This window comes from Parus major, chromosome 2, assembly GCF_001522545.3.
Source record: "Parus major isolate Abel chromosome 2, Parus_major1.1, whole genome shotgun sequence".
Taxonomy (NCBI): Eukaryota; Metazoa; Chordata; class Aves; order Passeriformes; family Paridae; genus Parus; species Parus major.
In genome coordinates, this window is record NC_031769.1 from 65,874,935 (window position 1) to 65,897,659 (window position 22,725).

A 22,725-nucleotide genomic window follows, 5' to 3' on the forward strand; every position below is an offset into this window, starting at 1 on the left:
TCTCCCATTAGCAGAAGCTGCAGAACATGTTCCACATCTACCTGATGCATGTGGCACACACTGTGCAATATTACTAACTCTTACTTAATGCCAGACAAAACCAGTTTAACCTTTCAAACTACTGAACCACTGTGAAAAAACAGATGGCCAGACAAGTCATATATTTATATACAAACAGCTTATTAAATTCAAATATGAGTATTGCACAAGATTCACAATAAAGCCTTCATATAGTCAGAACCAATGTTAGGATTCTGCAGTGAGCACAAAACCCCTTTTATCATATGTTCCCCAGGATGGTTATTTCCACAGCTTCCACTGCTGTACAGGGGAGGCAGGCTTGTCAGATACCAGGTAAGCAAAGTGATGAGATTCTTCAAGTAGTCTAAAGTGAAGAACTCATTTCCCATCAAAGGGCCATCTTTACACATCCTCCCTGTTCACAGACAGGCTTTGTGCTTCATGTGTACACAGCTGTATTCTCTGTGGAGTTTAAAGATAATTCCAAAACCAAAGAGATTTGAGAGTGATGAACCTTTCAGTCACTCCATATGCATAAGCCCACTCTGAGATGAAAAAATATCTGAAAATCTATAGTTTGGCTTCAGAAATATTAGCAAAGATTCCACTAAAATAATTAAGTATTAAAATTTGCTTATTATGAAATGGGAAAACAGAGGCATCAGAAGTTAAGTGACCAGGGAAAGGCATCTACTACAAACAAACTGGCTTGTATTTTTCTGTGAACCAAAAACTACAGGGCCACAGTTTTTCTGAGTGAAAGAATTTTCTGTGAAAGTCATCTTAAAGAGCTGGGGGAAAGAAGGACATAAGCAATAACAAATGCACCACAGTCTTCAAGGGATACCTTTCAATCTTTAGGATTACAGTATCTGTCTAGCTTTCTACAGGAACATAAGGACAAGAAGTGTAAGTAACAAAATAAACAAGGTGAGAATATTTTTCATACTCTCATGGTTCAAAAATATGTATGCAAATAGAACATGCATACTAGAATAGAGAGTTCCAGAAAAAAACAAATCTGCAAAAGGTGAAGTGTATGGTCACATTTGGCTTGCTTTCTTCCGGCTTATACCTAGAAGTTTTCCATAGGTCTATTTCCTCAAGTAATTGTATCTCAATAAATCAAAATACAGTCAAGTTGGGTAGACAGAAATTAAACCTGGTGAGAAGTGTAAGATTGAATATTAGGTTTAATATTTTTTTCTTGTAGAATATCTTTAGAAATAAAGAACAGCTACAAATTTTATCTAGTTTTGAAACTTTTAAGAATGACTGCCTTTGGCAGGGGAGCAGCAAGGAGTTTACAAAACTATTTCACCAAATTAGCTCTTGATCGTTACTGAGAATGTTCTTCAATAAATGAATTCATACACACACCAGAAACCACTCTGATAGAGGCTAAGCAAGGGACAGTCTTACATTCTGAACAGGGACTCTATTTTCCTGAAACATACGTTCTCCTTCATGGAAAGTGAGTTCTCATTTTCAAACAGCTGCTTCAAATACCCAGTCCTAGTCAGATAATGAATTCAGCTTCCCTTAAGTAAATATCACCATCTGCCCATACATTTATTTTTCTAAAAACTTCAATTCAAAACTTACACATAACTGTAATGTACCAAAAAACTCTCATAACTTTATCATGATTCTTGTGATGTTGGCTGCTTTCTTGAATATCATTCCTCTGAGAATCAGACAACCATATGAGAAGCTTAGCTTCCACATAAACAGTTTCGATGATTATAAATTTATGGAAAAAGAAATAAGAACATACACCACGAGTATTGGGGGGCACTCCCGTTTGTTTGTTTAAGACTCATTATTTTTAAGGGAGACTCTAGTATATAGATCTTCAAGGGCATAACTGATTTCATTATTTGTAATGAAATAATATTTTTTCTGAGCAAGCGATATATACTCCTTAAAAACTTGTACAGGACAAAAACCTACAGATGAACTTGTATCAGAGTTTTCATCCTAATATTATGCCTGTGTCTTAAATAGTTGAAGAGCATTATTACCTGCATTATTATTTTAATCCAAAGCAAAATCTGAGCAGTAAGTAATGTGAGCAGTAAGAAGAGTTATAGGTTTTTTTATGAGTTATTCAATGTCCAAGAACTGCAAACAACAGCAAGCAAGCACTAAATGTGTCCCTAACATGGTATCATACAAAGTTCCAGAAACACTGAAGTCCTTCACCAACACTCTGTTGCTTCTCTCTCTCACCACAGAATCACGTACTTCTCTTTCAGAATCGTTACAGAAAAATGGTATTGGACTTAGTTCAACTCAACTGGTGATAAGTTACATTTGGGTAGAGAAACCACAGAGAAGAAAGAAAGTAAAATATGTTTACACTGTGTAAACTGTACACAAAATCTTCAAATCAAAGTAATGTTTACCAAGGCAGAGAGCAACACTAGAAAATAAAGACATCTCTTTATCTTTCCTCTACCAATAAATACCTGGTGTTAAGAATACACTAATTACTTATGTTCACTTATAATAAACAGACATTTATGCATTTATATCTATTTATTTCTGTCTGTGTTTATCTAAGTGTCTGGAAAAGCAGTTTATCATTTTCCTCCTTTATTTCCACCATACTTTTCATTTGGCAGGGAAACAAAACTGCTTTCTGTGCACACTGAAAAAACCTGAATCCCACAGCAAGGCCTGCCAGCCAGCTAACAAGAACTGTGAGCCAAACAGCAGCTGCAGGTCCTGTAGCTGAAAACAAATACACAAACGGGAAATAGACATTGAACAACCACCACTGGCATCTACGATCCAAAGATGACAAATCCCTCCACCAGCATCACCAGCGAGTCCTGCACTCTGTGTTTCACAGTGGCTGTGGCACACAGCCGGCTCCGGATGCAGACACAAGGCTTTGGAAGCAGGCTGTTCTGCTGGCAGCTCTCCATGGGGGTTCTCAAAGCTCTGCAGGTGGACATGCAAGCACCAGGCCCAACACCACCTACAACACATGTCCTCAGCCAGACACCACCACTGACACATTCCAGGGGACATCAGCAGCTCTCCTGAAGCTCTATGGGCTCAGGCTGCTGCACCTCAGGTTGCTGCACCTCAATCTCCATCTTGAGATGTCTACTACTTTAGTCTTGGATAGGAATGACATCATACATTATGTTGTGCCAATATGCTTGGAACTATGCTTGCATCTAGACATGAGCTTTTGAGCAGTTCCAGGACAGATCAGAGGGCAGGAGGTGGCATCCATGCCAGCCAGGGGTGAAGGCTTAAGAACAACCCTGTCTGTGCTGTGCACAGACCAGGCGCTGATAGGACCGCACTTGCCAACATCAGTCCTGTACCACAGACCCTGTGACGTTTCTACAGCAGTTTCAATTGATGGGCAAGGCTCCTTCCACCCCCATGGAAAACCAACTATTCTCCATGCAGCCCAGCAGACTTTACACGTGCTGAAGTACACCACAGTCAGAAGCCTGACAACAGGGAAACAGCAGACAGAATACATCAGACAAAAAATACCATGGTTTTGGAGCACATGCAAAAGGGAGTTTGATTTGATGAGGGATCACACTGCTGTACTGTTAAGGAATGTCCTTTCATGTCTAAATCCAAGTTTCCATGTCATAGTGCAGCAAGGATTAAGACAGCATTACCACAGCTGCAGTGGTATTTGTCATAATTCTCCACTACCCAGCTGAGGTTTGGAAAGAATTGTAGACTCAGTGAAATTCCTCCTTACACCTGCTTTGAAACAGGAGGAGAAAAGAGGGGTAGTTTAGCAGCTCTCAATGAAAAGAAACAGTGCTGTGCACCAACTTTGCTCTATTCACTCCCCTCTCCTGTAAAAGTGGAAGAGGGAGAATGTTCCTGTTAGAGAAAACTAGAACCCAAACAGGCCAACTTTTGGGGCCATTTGGTCAGTATTTCCATCTGTGAGCCAAGGGCACCCTCACTCCTGCTGACCGCTTTTCTCTCTGCCCTGTGCTTTTTGCAGCTTATGGCTGCAGAAACACAGATGGGCTACTGCATACATAAACCCGAGTACATGACGGGTTTGAAACCAAAATTCTACAAAGATGAGAGTCTGTCTCCTATCCAAGAATAGTTAATTAATGCAAGACTCTGAAGTGCCATGGAAAATGTTAGAAAAGTTGGGCTGCCACCATTTTGTGATGTGACAGCTTTTATCTACCGTATGTGTGGGGAGGGGAGTTCAACCAACATAGCATATGTTAAAACAAAAATTATAAACATATGTTAGGCTGCTAAAATTGGACATTTACCAGTCTGCTTAGCAATTTAGCTAAGCATTGAATTTTAGTTTTGAAAACTATGTGGGCATACAGCAGCAAATATCATTGTATTGCCATGACCATATCTGCATTGCATAGGATATAACATAAATTATTTTGCATGCAAAACTAATACCAAGCTCGGATTTTTAGTGCTCATTTTAAAATGATGATACATTGTTGCACACCAGAACATACTTCTACCCAGCATGCTGAATTTATATAACACACACAGGCTTCTCAAATAGCCGTACAGATAACTCAGAATGGATCCATTTTAGAACCTGACCTTGCAAGGGGATAATATTATCAGATATCCCTGATGATGCCTAGACACCATTAAAGTACTTCATGAACAACAAGGCACTGGCAAGACAATACAGCTTTCAAATATTTGGCTCTTAATTTTTTCATGTACTTGGAGTTCATCTAGTTAATAATCTGTCAGTGAGTTCCAGAAACACAGAGAATAACTTTTTATTATTATTTTGTTATTTTTCTTGACTGAAGCAAAAATATGTCATAAGCTGGCTGGCTGGCTGCTCTGTAATAGTGATACATTAATCATGATGCCACCTTCAGCAACATTCTGAGGCTTGCAAGATTGAGAAAGAAAACTAAAAAACTGTTCTGGCACAAGGCATGATCCTGCTTTCTCTCAGTGCTACATATAATACCTTTTTAAATATGAAAGGTATTAACAACCATGCTCCTTTTCCACTAATGCAGAAGATGCTGATTGTCTAAACAAAGGCCAGCATCACATGGTCTGTCTTACACACATGAGCACCTGGAGGCAAGCACAGAAAATATGGTCCTCATTGCCGAGGCACCTTCAAACACCTGCACCACTCCTTCAGGACTGCAAGATGGACCAAGATAACCATAATTAACAGCAAGTCTTTGGAGAAGGGAACATACCTCTGGGCAAGCAACCAATTCAAAACGTCTTGCATCACCTCTTGAGTCCACTCACCATTCAGCTGCAGGCTGGATAGTGCAAATTATGACAAAATGCCATCCCACTGCAACACATTTCTGTTCCCAATGCAGACTTCCAAAGGCTGCTGCAGGCTCTGGTTTCCCTGCTAAACACTATCATTCCAGGATTGTTCAGGTTTATCTGTAAGTTTCCCACTTACTAAAAGGATAATGCTTCCAGACATATGATTCAATGCAAGTAAAATGCATTTCAGTACCAAAACATTTGCAAACTCTAGCTGTGTTGTCAACTGGTATGAGACCATTTCAAAAACTGATACAATCAGATTTCAAGACAAGTTGTAGTGAATTTGTTTTAAGCAATTCAGAAGTAGACTATCCATGCACTGGAATTTGTGATCAGCAAGCTAATCAAGTGCATCAAACTGCTGAATTATTGAGGCAGTATTTAATTTTTCAAAACATAAATGTATACAGCATAAATGACATTAGGAGTTAAAGACAAAAGGCAAACAAATTCAGACTTCTGGGTGGCTGGAAAGGCACCAAACTCTCTAACATGTAAAATTCAGAAGTATAAGATGAAAAGCCTGACCACACTATTTTTTTTTTTGGACTTAAAAAAATAGATGAAGAAAAACAAAATAAGCACATTCAGAAAAAGAAAATATTGTTGGAAAAAGAAATTATATATACGCATGACAGAAGAGTAAACTAAGAAAAATCACTCCTGCTCAGAAACAATATCTGTTTTTCTTTCATTTATACATTAATTATTTTTTGGGTTTTTTTCACAAATTAAAACAGTTTGTTATTTACTGAAGAAATGTCAATAAGACCCTTTAGTGATAACATTCAATAGTGCATGATGACTAAGGCACACAGAACTACTAAAAATTAGACAGCTGTATGCTGATCTCCTGTCGACATTCCTGTGTTTTTCCTTACCTACACAATGAGACAAAACAGCTAACAGTCAATTCCATATTTTAAGGGAAAATCCTCATTACACAAACATATTTTGAATACATTACATTACAAATTACATACTGTGAAAAGGCAATGCAGAAATTATTCCTAAATATTCTCAAATGTGTCTACTGCTTTTAAAATATCCATTTCTCAAGGAATGCAATCTGAAAAAACACTACCTTTGGCTGCTGAGGGAATATTCTTTTTCCAATGCCTTGAAAATATTGCCAAACAGCTTTCTGCATTTGTAAATAACTGTCAGATGAAAGGGACAGAGACACTTAAATACCTATAAAATTCTCACTGCAGTTACGATTACCATTATCTCTTCTGTCTTCTTTTTTCCTTCAATATCTGCAACTCATTATCTATCTTTTTAGAGGGGCATACACCACCAAGAATTTTATTCCTATAGAGTTTCATATGAGTAAAAATAAACTTGTTAAGAAATTAAATATTAGCAGTATTTTTGTGTAGTGGGGGACTTTCCTAGTTCTCACCAATTAGCTACACCATTTGAGCATAATAAAACTTCAGAGACCTCATCCTGCCTTAACAGGAAGAGGAAGTTGTTGGAGTCTGGGATACAGAGGTGTGTGCTGTTCTTTCTGATACTTAGTTTTAAGATCCAGAAAAACACTGAATTTCATATAATATGAAATTCATGAGCATGTTTTCATGGTGATACATGAAAACAACTGTTAAAGTTAGATAGAAAAAGCTAAAAGTGTGTGTAAATTAGAAAGTTTTCTTAAATCACTGGGTGAAAAAGTTGGTTTAGAGAACAGGAGACAAGATGCAAGATTTAGGGTGTTGTCTCTTGTCTTCCTTCTTCATGTTCTTCTCCTAGAAGTTTTTAGGTAATAGTAAGTGATTGAACAGAGAATGCCGCAGTGCAGCACATAGGTGAAGAGTCATTAAGTCATTAAGAAAAATAATATACGTGTCTATTGTTAATTGGGTAAAAATAGGTATAAAGATAAAAGAACTGCATAGTTTAGTGCCGTTTTCTGCATCAGACACGAAGTGAGCCACAAGGCCTTGTTGTACCATCAGAAGAAAGGAATGTACCAGATTGCAGTGATCTGGACCTGTGCAGTCAGTCTGGAGAGACCTGTCAAGTTTTGTGATGACCTTCTAATAAACATGAGAAACAAGATTCTAACAAGCTTGGAGTTTTCTTCAAATCATAAAAAGTGAGATAAGCAGAGCTCCCCATGAGGGAGAATCCCAAAAGAATTCAGTCCAAAAGTAGCTGAGAAATCCAAGACGACAAAGAAAAATACAGAAGAAATGCAGCAGAATCAGAGAAAGGAAAAAAAGGGTTTTTTAGAGAAAAGTTACAGGAGTAATACCTTTTTTTCAAAAGTTATTAAATACCAAGAATGGGACATATGCAGACTTGGTAACAAGTGTAAAAGACAGCAGGGGAAACTAAATGATTTAGATGGGACATGCCAGAGAGGGCAGCTAACATGAATCACTAAGTTCATCTACCAGCGAGAAAGTCTTCAGCTTTATCTGCTGCATCCCCACAGTACTGATTCCATTCTTCAGGAGTAGTGGGGAAATCTATGATTTACCATAGATCTCCAGATGCCCTCCTTAGTAATACTCTAGCCAACATGGTGTAGGTTAGAATAATTTAAGTATTATTATAAAATAACAAACATAATTAGTATTTTAGACCCAGGAGTTATTTCATGGTTGTAATATGTATGAAATCAACTCTATTTAAATCAAATAAGCCTTTCTTAGGATGTTTCAACCCTAAATAGCAGCAGGAATATTGCAAGGTTTGTGTCATATCAATTTTCTGTCACATCAAGCTTTAAAGAGATCAGTTTCACAAATCTGCTTTCATCTTAAGCCAAAGTATCACCAGAGATCCACACCCCAGACCTAGCTGTGATATGAACTATGAGAGACGAAATCTCAACTGAAGCTCTAACTCAGCTGTGGTATCATTCCTTGGTCTGTCTCTGTTGTAGAAATAATGAAAGTGTGAACAGACAGAGCTTTTATCAGGATTATGTATATTTCAACAGCCAATCAAAAAAAGAAAGAGACAAAATATCTCTACGGATTTTCCTTCAGAATCAATAAGTCTCACAGACTTCAGGATGGATAAAGAAGAGAACATGTGGATGTTTGCAGTGGAAACTCCACTGCAGTACAACACCTCCCAGTTGGAAAATGTGTGGTCACATGCGTACAAACAAGTCATCTCTAGTTTGAACTGCATCATCCTCGTTTATCTGTCATGGGCTCTGACAAAGCATTTAAGTAAAAGAATAGGAGGCTCCTAAGGAAGAAACTACATTTCCGTGCCTGGGGCATACCACTTGTCTGAGGTTGGTAGGAATAGGCCTGAAATATTAATGAGTAAGCCATTTGTCAAGAAAATTATGCAAGAAAATTTGGCAGCCATACAAAGGGGTTAGCAATAAGATACCAAGCTAGGGCAGTGCACACTAAGCACTTGAAAGAGAAAACAGGAAGGAAAAAAACTTTTAAATCACTTTAATTTGCCTGTCCACATTCATAGGCTTTGGAAGAAAACAGTAAATTAATGAGTAAAACATCACACTCAGTAATAACAGGTACTAACTTCTAAAAGGGTCTCGGTCTAGAATTCATATTTTCACATATTGATTCCTTCAAGACATTTCTCCTAGTGACATTCTTTGCAAATAAACTTACCAGGTAGCATGTGAGCTAAAAGGAATTGTCATGACACAAGACACTTAATTATTGAAAATTCACATAAGTAAATGGGAAAAAGCAATTCCCACAAGGGAAAGATACAAAAAACAAAAAAAGGACACTCTTCTTGAGGTTCCTCACAAATCATAGGGAAGAAAAGCAAAGACAAAATTGCAACCACTCTGTCAAATGAGATGTTAAAATCTATACTCTCTAAACAGACTGAAGATCTAAATCACTTCTAGGAGTTTCCAAGTGTCATTTCTCCTTAAGAGGAACTTGCAAAAGAAAAAGATTTACAACACTTCAGTCAGACTCCATGTTTTATATTTCTTTTTAATTCTTATATAATTATAATGTAAGTTTGTTTCAGGGCCAGGCATACTATTATTTTATATAGTACTCTTTATATAATAAATTTGAAGCCTAGTTTTTAAGTAGACAATGCTATTTTTACTGTAAGCAAACCTGAAAAGCATCCAAAGCATCATGGTACATTAAAAAGTAATCTAAAATTTGCATTAAATAAGATGATTGTCAAATAAAGCAATTTAATACTTTATTTTGGTTTACCAAAACATAGCCATAGTCCCCTTGCCAAATGTTAAACATGTCCAACAATGTGATCTATAGATTTAATCACTTTTGATATCAATTGGACTCATTGACATACCCAGAGTGATGCAGCAGCATTCAGACTTTCATTAAGCAGCACTCTGCTTTTCCAAAGCATATCTCTACATACAATCTCAAACTGCTTTTCAGCTGTTAACCAGTTAAGCTCTACAATATGCCCATGGGAAAAGTACTGCATTATTTATACCCATTAGTGCAGCAGCTCCCAAGTCAAAAGCACTGTATTTCAACATCTTGGCTTTCACCTTTTTTTTCCAAATTGTTTTGACTGTATTGCCATTTTTCTCCGTGTTCAGAATTTTTTTGTTGTTTGCAATATCATTTTATCAACAGTTTAACAAGTATAACTGCTACTGTGAACAGAATCAAAATGTTTTGAAAGCAGCTTGCCAGAACTGCCCATTAGGAACCACACTGAACAGTTCAGAAATACTAAGATATTCCCATTGAAACAATCTTCTCATTCAACATGCAGATTTTTAAGGCTCAAACCTACATTCCTTGAGCAAGAATTATAGAGCCATTGCTCTGCTTGCATTGTAGCTCAAACTTCAATGTCATTGTAATTACAATTATGTATTTATCTGATCAGGAGAGATTAGAAGAAGAAGTTTTTTAGGGAAGATGGGAAGGTACATAAATGAAGCTTTATTGAGGCAAATAGGGAAATGCAAAACTGGGTGGACTGACCATTGCTGCTGTACCTGTTCCCTTGCATGATTGGCCTGAAACCAAGCATGGCATTCACAAATTGTCATCTTCTAGACAGGATTTCATCTCTGCTCACCATTTTTACCAAAACAAAGGACATCATTTACTTCAATGAGGAAATTATATCACAGAAACACAGAATTGTTAAGGTTGGCAGCCTGTTCCAGTGCTCTGCCACCCAAAATGTAAAGTTCTTCCTCATGTTGAGATGGAATGTCTTGTATTTTATTTTATGGCCACTGCTCCTCATCCTGTCATTGGGCAACACTGTAAAGAGTCTGGCACCATCCTCTTGGCACTTGCCTTTTTGATATTTATATGCATTAATGAGATTCCCTCTCAGTCTTCTCAAGACTGAACAGGCCTAGCTCCTGCAGTCTTTCCTCCTAAGAGGTGCTCCAGACCCCAAATCATCTTTGTGGCACTCCACTGGAACCTCCCCAGGAGCTCCTTGTCTTTCTTGTACTGAGGAGCCCAGAAGTGGACACAGCACTCGGGATGTGGCCCCACCAGGGCCAAACAGAGGGGCAGGATCACCTCCCTCCACCTGCTGGCTACATTTTTCCCAGTGCATCCCAGGATGCCATTGCCCCTCCTGGCTGTAAGGGCACTGTTGCCTCATGGTCAACTTGTCATCTACCAAACTCTGTTTGTTGGTGACCTCTTTTGAGGAAGTTTCACACTGTACCTAACCCTGCTGCTGCTCCTGCCTCAGATTTTGCGGAGTAATGAATCATGTCAGTCTCCCAGTGCAGCCAGGGAAAAGAATATTAATTACATGAGGGGCTGTCTCTCTTGTATCAGTTGTGAGAACTAACAGTCATCTAAGATTCAAACACAACATATAACAAGATCCAAGGTAAGCAATTAAGAGTCTTTTAGTCATATTTACCAGTGAAAACCTGGCCAAAGCCAAACCATCAGCCTTATGATTTGGTTCTGCAGGGGCCAAAACACTCGGTGATGGCCTGGCACAACAGCCAGCATTTGCTGAAGAGTTTTGCAGAACTGGCTCAGCAGAGCTCACACAAAGCCCATAATTCAGAGTAAAGAAAAAAGAGATCAAATCTCACCAATGTCACAAAACAGCAAGAGGATGTCTACTACACCACACATTGTTACCACTATAGTAGCCCTTGAATCCAGGAAGACTAATGACTAAATATGAACATACAGCACATGAAAAGAAAATTGCCATGCCCAGTGGTGCCAGCACAGGCAATCAAAGAGAAATGTGAGGTCAGTAGTGACAGACACCACATATTAGTACTAAATAATTCTATTTTATAATCTTTACTAGATGACTAGTGGGTAGAGAAAAAGCAAATCCACAGTGTAATTTCAAAGCATTATAACATGCTTAGAAACCAAATCACTATTGAACAGACAGAGGTCTCAAAGTGTAGTAAAGTAGGAAACAGTGACTTGCTGAGACCAGAATCAACTACACGGGACCTGAGAAGGCCCCATGAATTAGCTTTATGGCAAAAAGGTATGGCCACAACCCCTCTCCCCCACATACATAAAAACCAAAAGACTACTGCTACAATAAGCTGCAGGTAAAGAAAATCAGTCTCATTTAGCAAAGAAAAACAAAACTAGCATCTACACAACACCTAACTCGGCCACAGATTTATGACGTGTGCCAGTATTTTTTCACTACAAAACTTTTATATTACAATCCTGGAATTCCAGGGACCACTGCCCAGAGCTATTAACTAAAAAATGATGGTTCAGAATTGGTTTATTCTCTGTACCTGCTAGTTCAAAGGTACAATTTCTCAAGTACAGGCTATCATGTAAGCAACATAGGGATTGACTTCGGTTTTATTTTGGGAAATTTTTTTCTCTGTAGCTATTATTTAATTTGGTCTGAAAAAAATATTAATGTCATTTTCATACTACTACTCTATGTATACTTAAAGAATCAAAAGATTTACAGGAAGTTTGTCCAGCTTACAGTATGCTATAACGAAATCTGGCCTAGCATAGCACACCATCTCATTTTCTTTGCAATATTAAAATATGAATATTCAACACTGCTTTTAAGCCTGAGTAGACAAGATCATATTCATCACATCTGATGAACCTGATTCATTTACAAATCTACTGAATGCCCAAGTGTGAACTTGCAATTTATTCAAAAACATGTAAGCAAAACTGCAAAGATTTCTATGCATAGTTGCACAAATACCTAACTTCAGTGCCTCTGAACTAAATTTGCATGTGGCACTTTCATATTTGTAAATTACAACTAAACACTTCCAGTTGTTTACGTGTTCCTACCCCACCAGCCAAGGATGAAAAGTCTCAGGATTAAGGTTTTTTTTTTAATTCTGAAAGTAAAAGCTGCTATCCTGGACCTTTGTGGCATTTAATTTTCTGCCATTCCAATGCACTCATTGGCACCTGGGCTAGAAACTCTCCTTTTCCACTTCTTCTCGCTGTCATCTACTGGAAAACAGAGCAGAATAATTAGATTGACTCAAGCAGTTCTGATTGCTTTCAGTGTGTGGTTCACTTCTTGACACCACAGAGAGGAGCTGTGATAAATAAGGATCAATAGACTGGATAGGAATGTTTTCATTTTCCTCAAAGCTGAAGAGCAATGCCACAAAAAAATGAAGGTTTTTTTTAAGGCAAGTTATTTGGGGAAAAAAAGTTGAGTGAGTTTACTGCATAGCAAAGTTTACCAAAGAGCTGTGAAGACTAGAATTTAAACAAAATGAAATTGAAGTCAGTCTTTTCAGTTCTTATTTACTTCTTACTAGAAACACAGCTCAAAGGAACGGAAAGCAATCAAGGCATGATGTTAACATTTCAACATCAGTTAAAGAAGAATTACATCCAGTGGAGAGATCTTCAATTACAAACTGTTGCAAAATCTTACATAAAATACACCATTACAATCAATGCCTCTGTTCATAATTACAGGAGGAGATCAAATACTGTGTATAGGCAGGCAGAAAAAAAATAATTAAAAAGCATACAACCTCTTGCTTCCATGATGATGCTATTTAATTAAGGTAGAAATAGAGGAAAGGTAGTTTCCTGCATTATCATTGCTGTCACAGACCTGTTGTAGGCATTCAGTCTTCTTTAGCACTACATGAATTTAAGATAAAATAACTATAAAGCACTCAATAAGACTTTTTTTCCTTAAACTCTTAAAGCCATATTCTTCTCACAGCAGAGTAGCAAACTAGGGAAAGCTCTCCTAATGTCTCTTTTATACTTTCAAATTACTTCTCTGCTATTATGATTAATTGCATATCATATAAAGTGGGTAAAGCATAATGTTTCATCAGAAAAAGAAGAGGTAACTTTCAGTGGTCATTTAACCTGATGTGCTTTTTGTAGCACTTTTTACAAGTCTGTTGTAAATTTCAAAATAAATAATAGAAATATATCTTCTGGTGTGTCCAGTGATGACATATATTCACACTTAATGCTGAAATTCACCACTTTGCACACAACTCATTGCCAGGTTAGGCCTTATAAAGGTAACTACAAAGTCATGCACAGTTCTGATGCCTGAATCCTGCACTAGATGTATCTCACACAGGAGGAATTTGCAGCTTGAAGCCTGAACTCAAATCTGTTTACTGAGAACTTCAGAACACAGCCTTTTGACATACCAGGTATAGTCAAACATATCTTGTGTAAGTAAAATTACATTTCCGTAAAAAGGTCCTGCATTCAACTGTTCAAATCTCTCCATCCTGGAGGTATCCACACTTTATTCAGCTTAAGTGCATCAAATTTAGTGCAGTCAGTACAACTGTCATGCTAACTTCTATTATTTCAGTCAAAAATCACAAGTTTATTATTAGCAGTCTGTGGACAATTAGTATAAATATCAGCAGACTTGGATTTATCTTAATTACTGTTTGTTTCAATTCCACGGGGAAACAAGAAATCATCAGTAAAACACTGCATTGAGAGTACAAATGACTTTATATCTAGCTGTAGTCATGCTGCTGTGTTTGGCCCTCTGTCTGGCAAAAAAAAAAAAATAAAAGAAGAAAAAGCAATTTTACATTGAATCCTGTGTATTTTTCTGTGTAACATAATGTCTTCATAACAGGCAATTTAGCTCATGACATACTTCTTCCTACAGATACAAATGACACAAAATACACACCACCAGTGAGGAAGTAATCTGAAACAAAAGAATATTCTTCGATATTTGAAAGGATACTTTCATATTTGTCTCTTCTATAGCAACTGTGATCTGCACTGTTATAAACTTCCAGAAACTACAGCAGTCCAACAGAAGCCTGACTATTAAAGCCACTAAAACAGTCACAGTCACTTATCTGACCATCCAACTATTGGCAAATATGTAGCTACTAACGTGCAAATAAGGACCTCCAATTTTTTTTTTTCTTTTTGTGCTATGAGATCATTTAGCAAAAATTAAGTTCTATTTTGCCTTTACAAATAACTACTCCTATTGGTTCCTTATGCATCATCAGATCATTAAAAATTTCAGCTTTTATTCTATCCCACTGAGAAACAGTGGGGAAAAGGTACCCAGAAACCACAAGATTCCTAACTTCCCTTCTATGCTTTCCAGCTTGTATTACCAAAGAAAAGGCAGCTGAATCCCTCACATGTGCTTTCTCATAAGCAGGTGTTTTCTACAGGAAACTACTAGTGAATGAAGGCAAAATTTGCTGATTTTATGACCCAAAGAAATTATTACTAGCTCTCTGTCAAACACAAGATGGTTTGCTGAGTGGGTTTTTATAAGGATCTGAACTTGGTCCAGTTTCAGGGAGCGTTTCCATTAGCAACCTACAGAATTGAACAGAGGACACCCTTAAATAATCAAGATGATGATCAAGAGCCAACACTGCAGGTATACTGGATAACAGGGCTGGAACCCAAAACCATTCTGTCAAACTAGGGAAGTGGTCAGAAAAATAACAATTTTTCAGGGACAACTGCAACGTTCTGTACTTTGTCAAATCCAGATGCATGCCAGCAGCAGAGTGAATAAACTTCTAGACAACAACTTCCCCAGAGGGGAATCAGGGCTTGTAATAGACCATGAGCTCAATAAAAGTTCGAAATGGGATTTAAAAAAAAAGAAAGAGCCATCATATGGGTATATAAACAGGAATATATATCTCATAAAATAGGAAGCATTCCTGTCCTCTTTAGCAGGAAGGAATAAATAAGTCAAATTTTTGGCATAACTTTTATAAAATAATTCAAAACAATTTGAACTGTCCAAAGACAGTAGCAGAAATGTAGCAGAATGTAGAAAGACTGAATATACTAGGACTATATAGCCAGAGAGGAAACAAATTAAAGGCACTTTCACCATCATCATCAGATCTGAAAGAAATAGCATACTCTTTGGAATAACCTTGTCTCCACTGCACCCTGGCTAGGATATGCAGCAATTCACCTACCAACACCAAAGTTATAAAAATTTGTTGAAGTTATAAGGAGAAATCTTTCTACAAATATAGTGACATGTTGTAAGAGAGGGCTTGCACAGACCCTATTGTAGTTTTATTATTTCATGCAGATTTCTAAACAGCTGTGCTAAAAAGGAACAGGTGTAAAATTCAACCTGCTTTGGGGGCCAGACTAGTCAGTATCTCAAGGTCTTTCCAGTCTTACTGAGGTTTGTTATTTCTGTGATCATTATCACAATTTTTTTTTTAATGAAACACATATTAAGCAATTATTCCTCAGAGGTCTATCCAAGTCTTTCTTTCAGTGGCAGTGTTAATGGTGCTCATGGCTTTATGCCAGTTATATTGCTGAAAACTTAGCAGGTGATGTATTTGCTTATAGGCACTGTCATATTTTATCCATCTCAGCATCTATTTAGTAACTGCTTTAACATTCTAGTGTATGGCAGTGCTATATAAAACACAGCATTATTTTCCATATTTTATTCCCCTCATTGGCATTCCTACCCTCAGATTAACTGGCAAAAATACAAATACAGCAATTTTAAAAGAGGAAGTCTGAATGCTCACTAACACCACAGTTAGCTGTGTACTATCAGTAAACAAAGCACAACACAACACTGTTCCTTCACTATTACAACAAAATTCTCAGCAAATTTCTCAGCAGTTCTTTGAATGGATGGAAATATGATGGTGGACAAACTGCAGGGGCCATTTGGACACTCCTGCTAATAGTGTGTTGGAACAATTCTGCCTGTTTTACTTAAAATGTATTATAGCAGTATTAGTCCGTTCATCTTGTTTTGGATAGGCAGGAAAATCTATATGGATTAGGCTTTTCCATTCATAATTTCATGCTACTCTTGTAGGATTTCTAGGTGGTCTAGGTAAAATCTTCCACTGAAATTAATGGATTACACCAGAAACATCTCTGGAAATCTTACTGAGCTAACAAGATACTATTTTTACTCCATTTTTCAAACTGCAGTCATACGTATTGTGGTATTTTAACTTCCTTTTTTAGTATTCCTTCATACAGAAGTCATAATTTCCACTACCTGGGTTCTTGAAAAACTTCTATTAATTTATCTTCAATCTTGTTTCAGAGAGAAACTGAATACAATACTCAAGAGTCAATATTTCAACTGATATTACTGAAACATAAAATAACTTTGGGAAGGTCATCTCCTCCTCCTATCCCAGTGCTTTTCTTTATTTAGGTTTCATCTTGGCTGCACTCCTCACTACAGTGAGATTAAACATTAAGCACAACACAAATCTGTATGATGCCTGTGACTTTACTGCTTGAAGGACGTGAAAATAAAAAATTTCTCCTTTTCTTAAAGCAACAAGTTTTTTAATCTGCAATTTGTTACTCTAACACCTCTAAGAAGATTTACATAAAAGTGCAAGGAACATATCTGAATTTTACTCACAATGCTTTCACTTTTGTCCATCACTATATGATATGAACAGCAATGTCTCCTAACTACAGCTGATGTTCATGCCCAAGCGATTCAGAAATTATGCTTCACTAATGGTCAATACCATTTTATTTCAGGGCAAAAAAAGAAGGTAAACACTGGCAGAAGCTGAGAAAAAAAAGTTGCTTTTCCTTTATGTATTCTGTGTCATTAGGCAAAAACCTTTTTTTAACAATATGTCACTTGAGGAGCAGCTATTTCATATTTAAACATGCTCAAAACCATGGAAAAGTCATGCAAGATGTCAGATACATGGTATAGGCAATGCTTTTAGTATTTTCATGTGTTTCAAGTACCTATAAAGTCATCTGAAGACAAATTTTAGGAACAACTGAAAAATCTAAAAATGCAGTTCCTAAGGTGGAATTCTTACTGCACTGCACGTCACAGGCTGCTCCTCCCAGTGAGGAAGACATTTCAGGGTACACTTTGATACAATCACAGAATCTACTACACTAGGAGCAGAATTACTAATAATACAGCATCTTACCAGTAACAGTAAAGAAGGTCAAGGCAGGATCAAGAATAGGACAATAGGCCCTCTTATAAAGCAGCTTGGAATCAACTTTCCTTTTTTTTAGTAAAGAAACCAGGTACAGAAAAAGTTTTTAAAACACCAAGCATGAAAAATCCCACACAACTATTTAATGCATTTTGCAGGACAGAGAGGTCCACAACAGACTTAATGACAAAATATGTATGTTAGCAAACATAACCCTTCCTTGAGTGCAAACTAAATGCAATCAACAGCATCAAAAGCATTTCCAATATGCTCTCCAACACGTTTTTGTCTCTTCTCCAGGTAGATCTTTCTATCAGAAACACAAACCGAACATAAAGGGTATCCATCGCAAACATATCCAGAAGAGAAAGCAATCCCTTTCTCTCCTCCACTCTATCAGTTCTATGAAGTAGAATAGTCCTCTTTTAAATTGCAAATACCAGTGATAGAAAAGCAGTCACTTGGCAAGCGTTTTGGTATTTCTTGACTGCTGAAGCAAACTCCAGGAATGTTTTGGGTTTGGTTTTTTTTATTATTATTATTTATAACCACTAAGGTTAATGCTTTCCTCTTCCAGAATTATTCAAACTTTTGGAGCAGGACAAGCAACATAACATTATAATCACACTTACAATGTTTTAAATCATGAATCTGTTTTTAAAATCCCATATTTTTCATATGGGAAAAGTTGGATTATCAGCTTTCATCCACTGCAGAGCTCATTTTTTATTTCCTGTAAAGTTTCCTATAAACTGTAAAGTTTCAAGGCACTAAATCTTAGGTGCACTTTTTTTAGATACTGAATTTTCCTACAAGTAATTCTCAGAGGCTTTTTATATGTGTATTAAAATATCTTCCTTTCTTGACTATATACAGCAATGAAGTAACTAAAGAGTAGATTTACAGATGCAGAAAATGAAAACTACCCACAATAAAAATGTAAAACCTCTGAACTGTTAGTAAATAAACTTTTCTGTAGAACATTTTTGGTGTACTATATATCAAACTCAATGGTGAGTGTACAGCATAAAACTTTACTGATATAATCTTAGGATTACTACTTATGACTCACAAGCAACAACAGTCACCATACAAAGGACTGTACAGAAGTGACAGTAAAACTTTCAGACTTTGTGACATAAGCCATCACCACTCTGCTGACTAAAATCTTAATTATGTGTGCTATGCTGGAGGCACTTGTTCACAGGTTATGCAGGGTCTCACATCTCCCTGAAATTCCATTTGATAATCAACCATTCGCTTCTTCCCCTGCCAAGGGGAAGAATCCACTTCTTCTTCTGTCTTGGCATCTGCCTGGACTCTGCTTGTTTTTCACTCTTTCCATTAAATTCATAACCTTCTCAGGTCTGTTCAGTATGCCAATACACAAGGCTTCCAGGGGCTACCAACATAGGGTAAAAATGAAGCTGATTTTATGCTCAAGAAAAATGAAACTCTGAACAATACAATTTGTAAACCTTCTGAAACCCCAAAGAACTTAAGAACTTTTCACCCTAAAGTCTTGTCGTATCAATCTTTTGACGGTATTGAAATTACTGGAGTTTCAATTAGACTCATGCTTGATTCTACTGGAATACAAGCTCAAGGACAATACTCAAACTGGCCAAGTGCTGTTTGATCCACCACACTTCATCATGCCCTTTTCTGGTGCTGTAGGCATGTGCATAACCCAGGAAAAAAGTTAGTAAGATCTCAGATCCTTATATTCTATGGTGCACAACTTAAATCATATGATTTGCAAAGGAAGAGTTTCATGTCAATAGCAAAAGGTGAGGGGGAACAATCCACAGATTTTAACCTAAAATAGATTTTTTTTTTCTTACAATTTTAAATATAACTGAAACCATTTCCTCTGCATGTTAAGATGACATCAGCTTGCAAAATAATTGTCCCTGCTTGAAGCACCTACAGTAGAGTTTGCAGAAAATGGGAAAGGTTTTTTCCACTTTGAATACCAGTCCATGAATACAGTAATATAAACTGAAAAAGACTTTTAACAGATCTCCTACTGCATTTTCCCTTTCAATGGTGGACTCCATGGAACAATGGATACTCCCAGATGAAACCTGCCACTTCATGGAATGATTCTACTATTGCACAGAGATCTTCTCTTTTGAAAGGAGAAATCTTCCTACAACTTTTTGCCTTAAGTGATGTACAGATAATTTCAGATTTTTTTGGTCTCTGCCTGGTGGATTCATGTAAAAATTACATAACGATTCAACAGTTCAAAGTTTTATGCAAAACCTTCTTTTGCCAATTCCTTAAGTAAATTTTAGTATAGTAAGGACAAGAATCTGGAGAGAAATAAAGGAAGGGGATCTGCCTTCATTTTACTAAACTGTCATAGACACCTTCTCCCCCTCTTGCATCTTCTCATTTATTTGTGTGAATGAACTGCACAGAGCAGCCACCCTGATTTTAGCAGAACTACTGCTTTTGAAGAGGTCTAGCCCCCAGAAGACCTACTGACAGATGATGAAGCAGCATTAGCATTGCACAATAAAAACAATTTACATTAAAAGCTGAGGATCTACTTGTTCAATAAAAATGTTCATTTCTTTTATCATGCACTTGTTGAAAAGTGCCAGAGAAGAGTTTAGAACAGTCTTTCACCATCTGAATAGCATCTGTTAATTTAATCAGCTTCTTCCTGCATGTCAGATTTGGCTGCATCAGTATTGAACACATTTGTAAAAAATGTATCTGTTTAAAAGCATATCAGTTAATGGCTTATTAGAAGTAGTCAGCAAAGCCAAAGGCCTTCTGTTTGTAGAGGAACCTAGATAATCAGGTCCTACATAAAGCTGTAAGCCACGTGTCCAGAAATTTCTATGAATCACTTCTCAAATTAAGTCCTTATGCCCCCTTCAGTATCTCCATCATTGAAATGCATGAAGGCATGAATGTGTGTATTGGAACACATATTTTGGCAGAGTCATTCAGAAGTCATCTTGAAAGGATAACCATGTTACTGGTTTGCAGAATAACAATTTATGTTTGTTCTGTCAAAAAAAAACTTTAACAAAAAACTACAGTTCAAAGAAAATTACAGGCTTCACAGCTTTGGGTAAAGGATGTGTCTTCAGACAGAAGTAGAAAACTTAGTGACTGCAAAATCATCTTGCCTTCTCTAGAAACTAAACCCACACTGGCTGTTTCATTTCACTGTGAATAAAAGTATTAAATATCAAAGGTGCAAAACATGTTTTTTTTCTTCTAACATTGAAGTTGAAATGTTCAGAGCACATATTACCCGATTTTAAAACTACAGCAAATTACTTCAAAGCAGACAAGAAATACTGCCAAGGTAACAAAAACATTCCACCTGCACATGTATAAAAGCTTTGCCAATAGTTGGAAGATGCTGAAGGTACTACCACCATGGCAAAAGACTTAAAAAAAAAAAAAAAAAAAAAAGGGAAACCCTGTGATATAAGGTATCCCTCATGAATCAGACTCCCTAAACCTAAACATGCAATATACCTGCTTTAGCAAACAATACTGGATATCACTATTAAATTGATTTAAAGGTTACAGGGCTTCCATAACAAACCCCAAATATCACAGATCTTACTCTTCAAATAATATTATTTTAATTGCACATTATATTCATGAAAATAAAGAAATTGGTTTGCAACATAAGTAAGTTTGCAGATAGCTCTTAGAAGCTATTTTACTGTGTGAGTTGTCAGCACTTCCATCAACTATTACATATTATATTAACCTTTCAGACACTGCACATTCTGAGGTAGATTTACAGAACCACACATTTATACTTTACTCCACTATTCTTTATCTACCCCTAAGCATCTTAGGCCTAATTCATCATCAGAGTAAGGCAGTAAAACAGCACTGAAAGCAATCATATTACCACAGTCATAGCAACCAATTGCTTCAGTCATTATTGATTCCTCCTGACAGCTGGATCATCTTGAGGTTTGACTGCACACAGTGTGTCCCAGGAAACAGATCTACTGCACTGGTCTGAATTTCAGATGGCATGAAGTCTGAGGTAGCCTGTGTTTTCTCCGGATGTAATTAAAAGAGATGATCTGCAGCCTCTTTCCTGCCATCTGTCCAGGTAGGTTGGGGCATGGGCACCTCAGATGTGAAAGGACAGACCTGCTGGCCCAGGCATCAGAGACCCAAACAATGAAAAGGTGTCTCCTTTCTTGCAAACAGCAGACAAGGTGGAACTTATATAAAAAATTGTCTGTATCTGCCTGAGGCAGGCTAAGAATCTGTTCCTCCCTTCACTTAGAGCAAATTATTATTATTACTGGAATGAAGGAAGCCCAAATCAAATTCTGTGTTGAAATCTGAACTATATTCTAAGTTCTGCACATACACACAACAGTCCTTCTACACCCCCCAAAAAAGAAGCAACACCAATACAGTCCTTATGAAGTTTCTTTGAATTTTTTCTTTTGTCAAAATAAGTTAGATTTAAAAAAAGAAATAATTATATCCTCAATACTTAAATCCATCAATAAAACAGAGGTGTATAAAGAACAAAGCTGGGGGACACTAATTTCCTGCATAGTAAAATAAGCACCTGCTTGTATCTGGAAATACCTGATGATTGCAATAAACCATAGATCAAAGTGACTTTAAAAAACATGAACGATAACAAAAACACCTTTTTGCCACTTCGTAGTTCATATTTTATGCATAACTTTTCCAGAAGAAAAAACATAACTGTCTTGTAAGACTGAAAACACCTGCACCTTTCCTGTTCAAGATTATATCCATTAATTATAAAAACTAGAACACAATACCCAGAAACATTCTGCTTCATTCAATAAAGATACCATCTTTGCTCAGCCTGTTCACTAGTTTTCCATGTGAATTAGGTTTGGGGAAAAAGTGTATACTGTTTAGTTTCTGTGTTTTTAAATTAATTGAAATTTCCATCAAAATATCCCAAATTAAGATTAATTATTTGCTGGTAAGCAGGAAATGCATCAGTCCTTATCTTACAAAATTAGAATGTGTAGATA

General features: G+C 36.9%; 1 protein-coding gene across 7 annotated transcripts in view; it reads right to left on the reverse strand.

The window, feature by feature from the left end:
- The window catches only part of FARS2 (phenylalanyl-tRNA synthetase 2, mitochondrial), a 227,890-nt gene that overhangs the window by 174,394 nt on the left and 30,771 nt on the right, over positions 1 to 22,725 (reverse strand). The window lies entirely within an intron of this gene.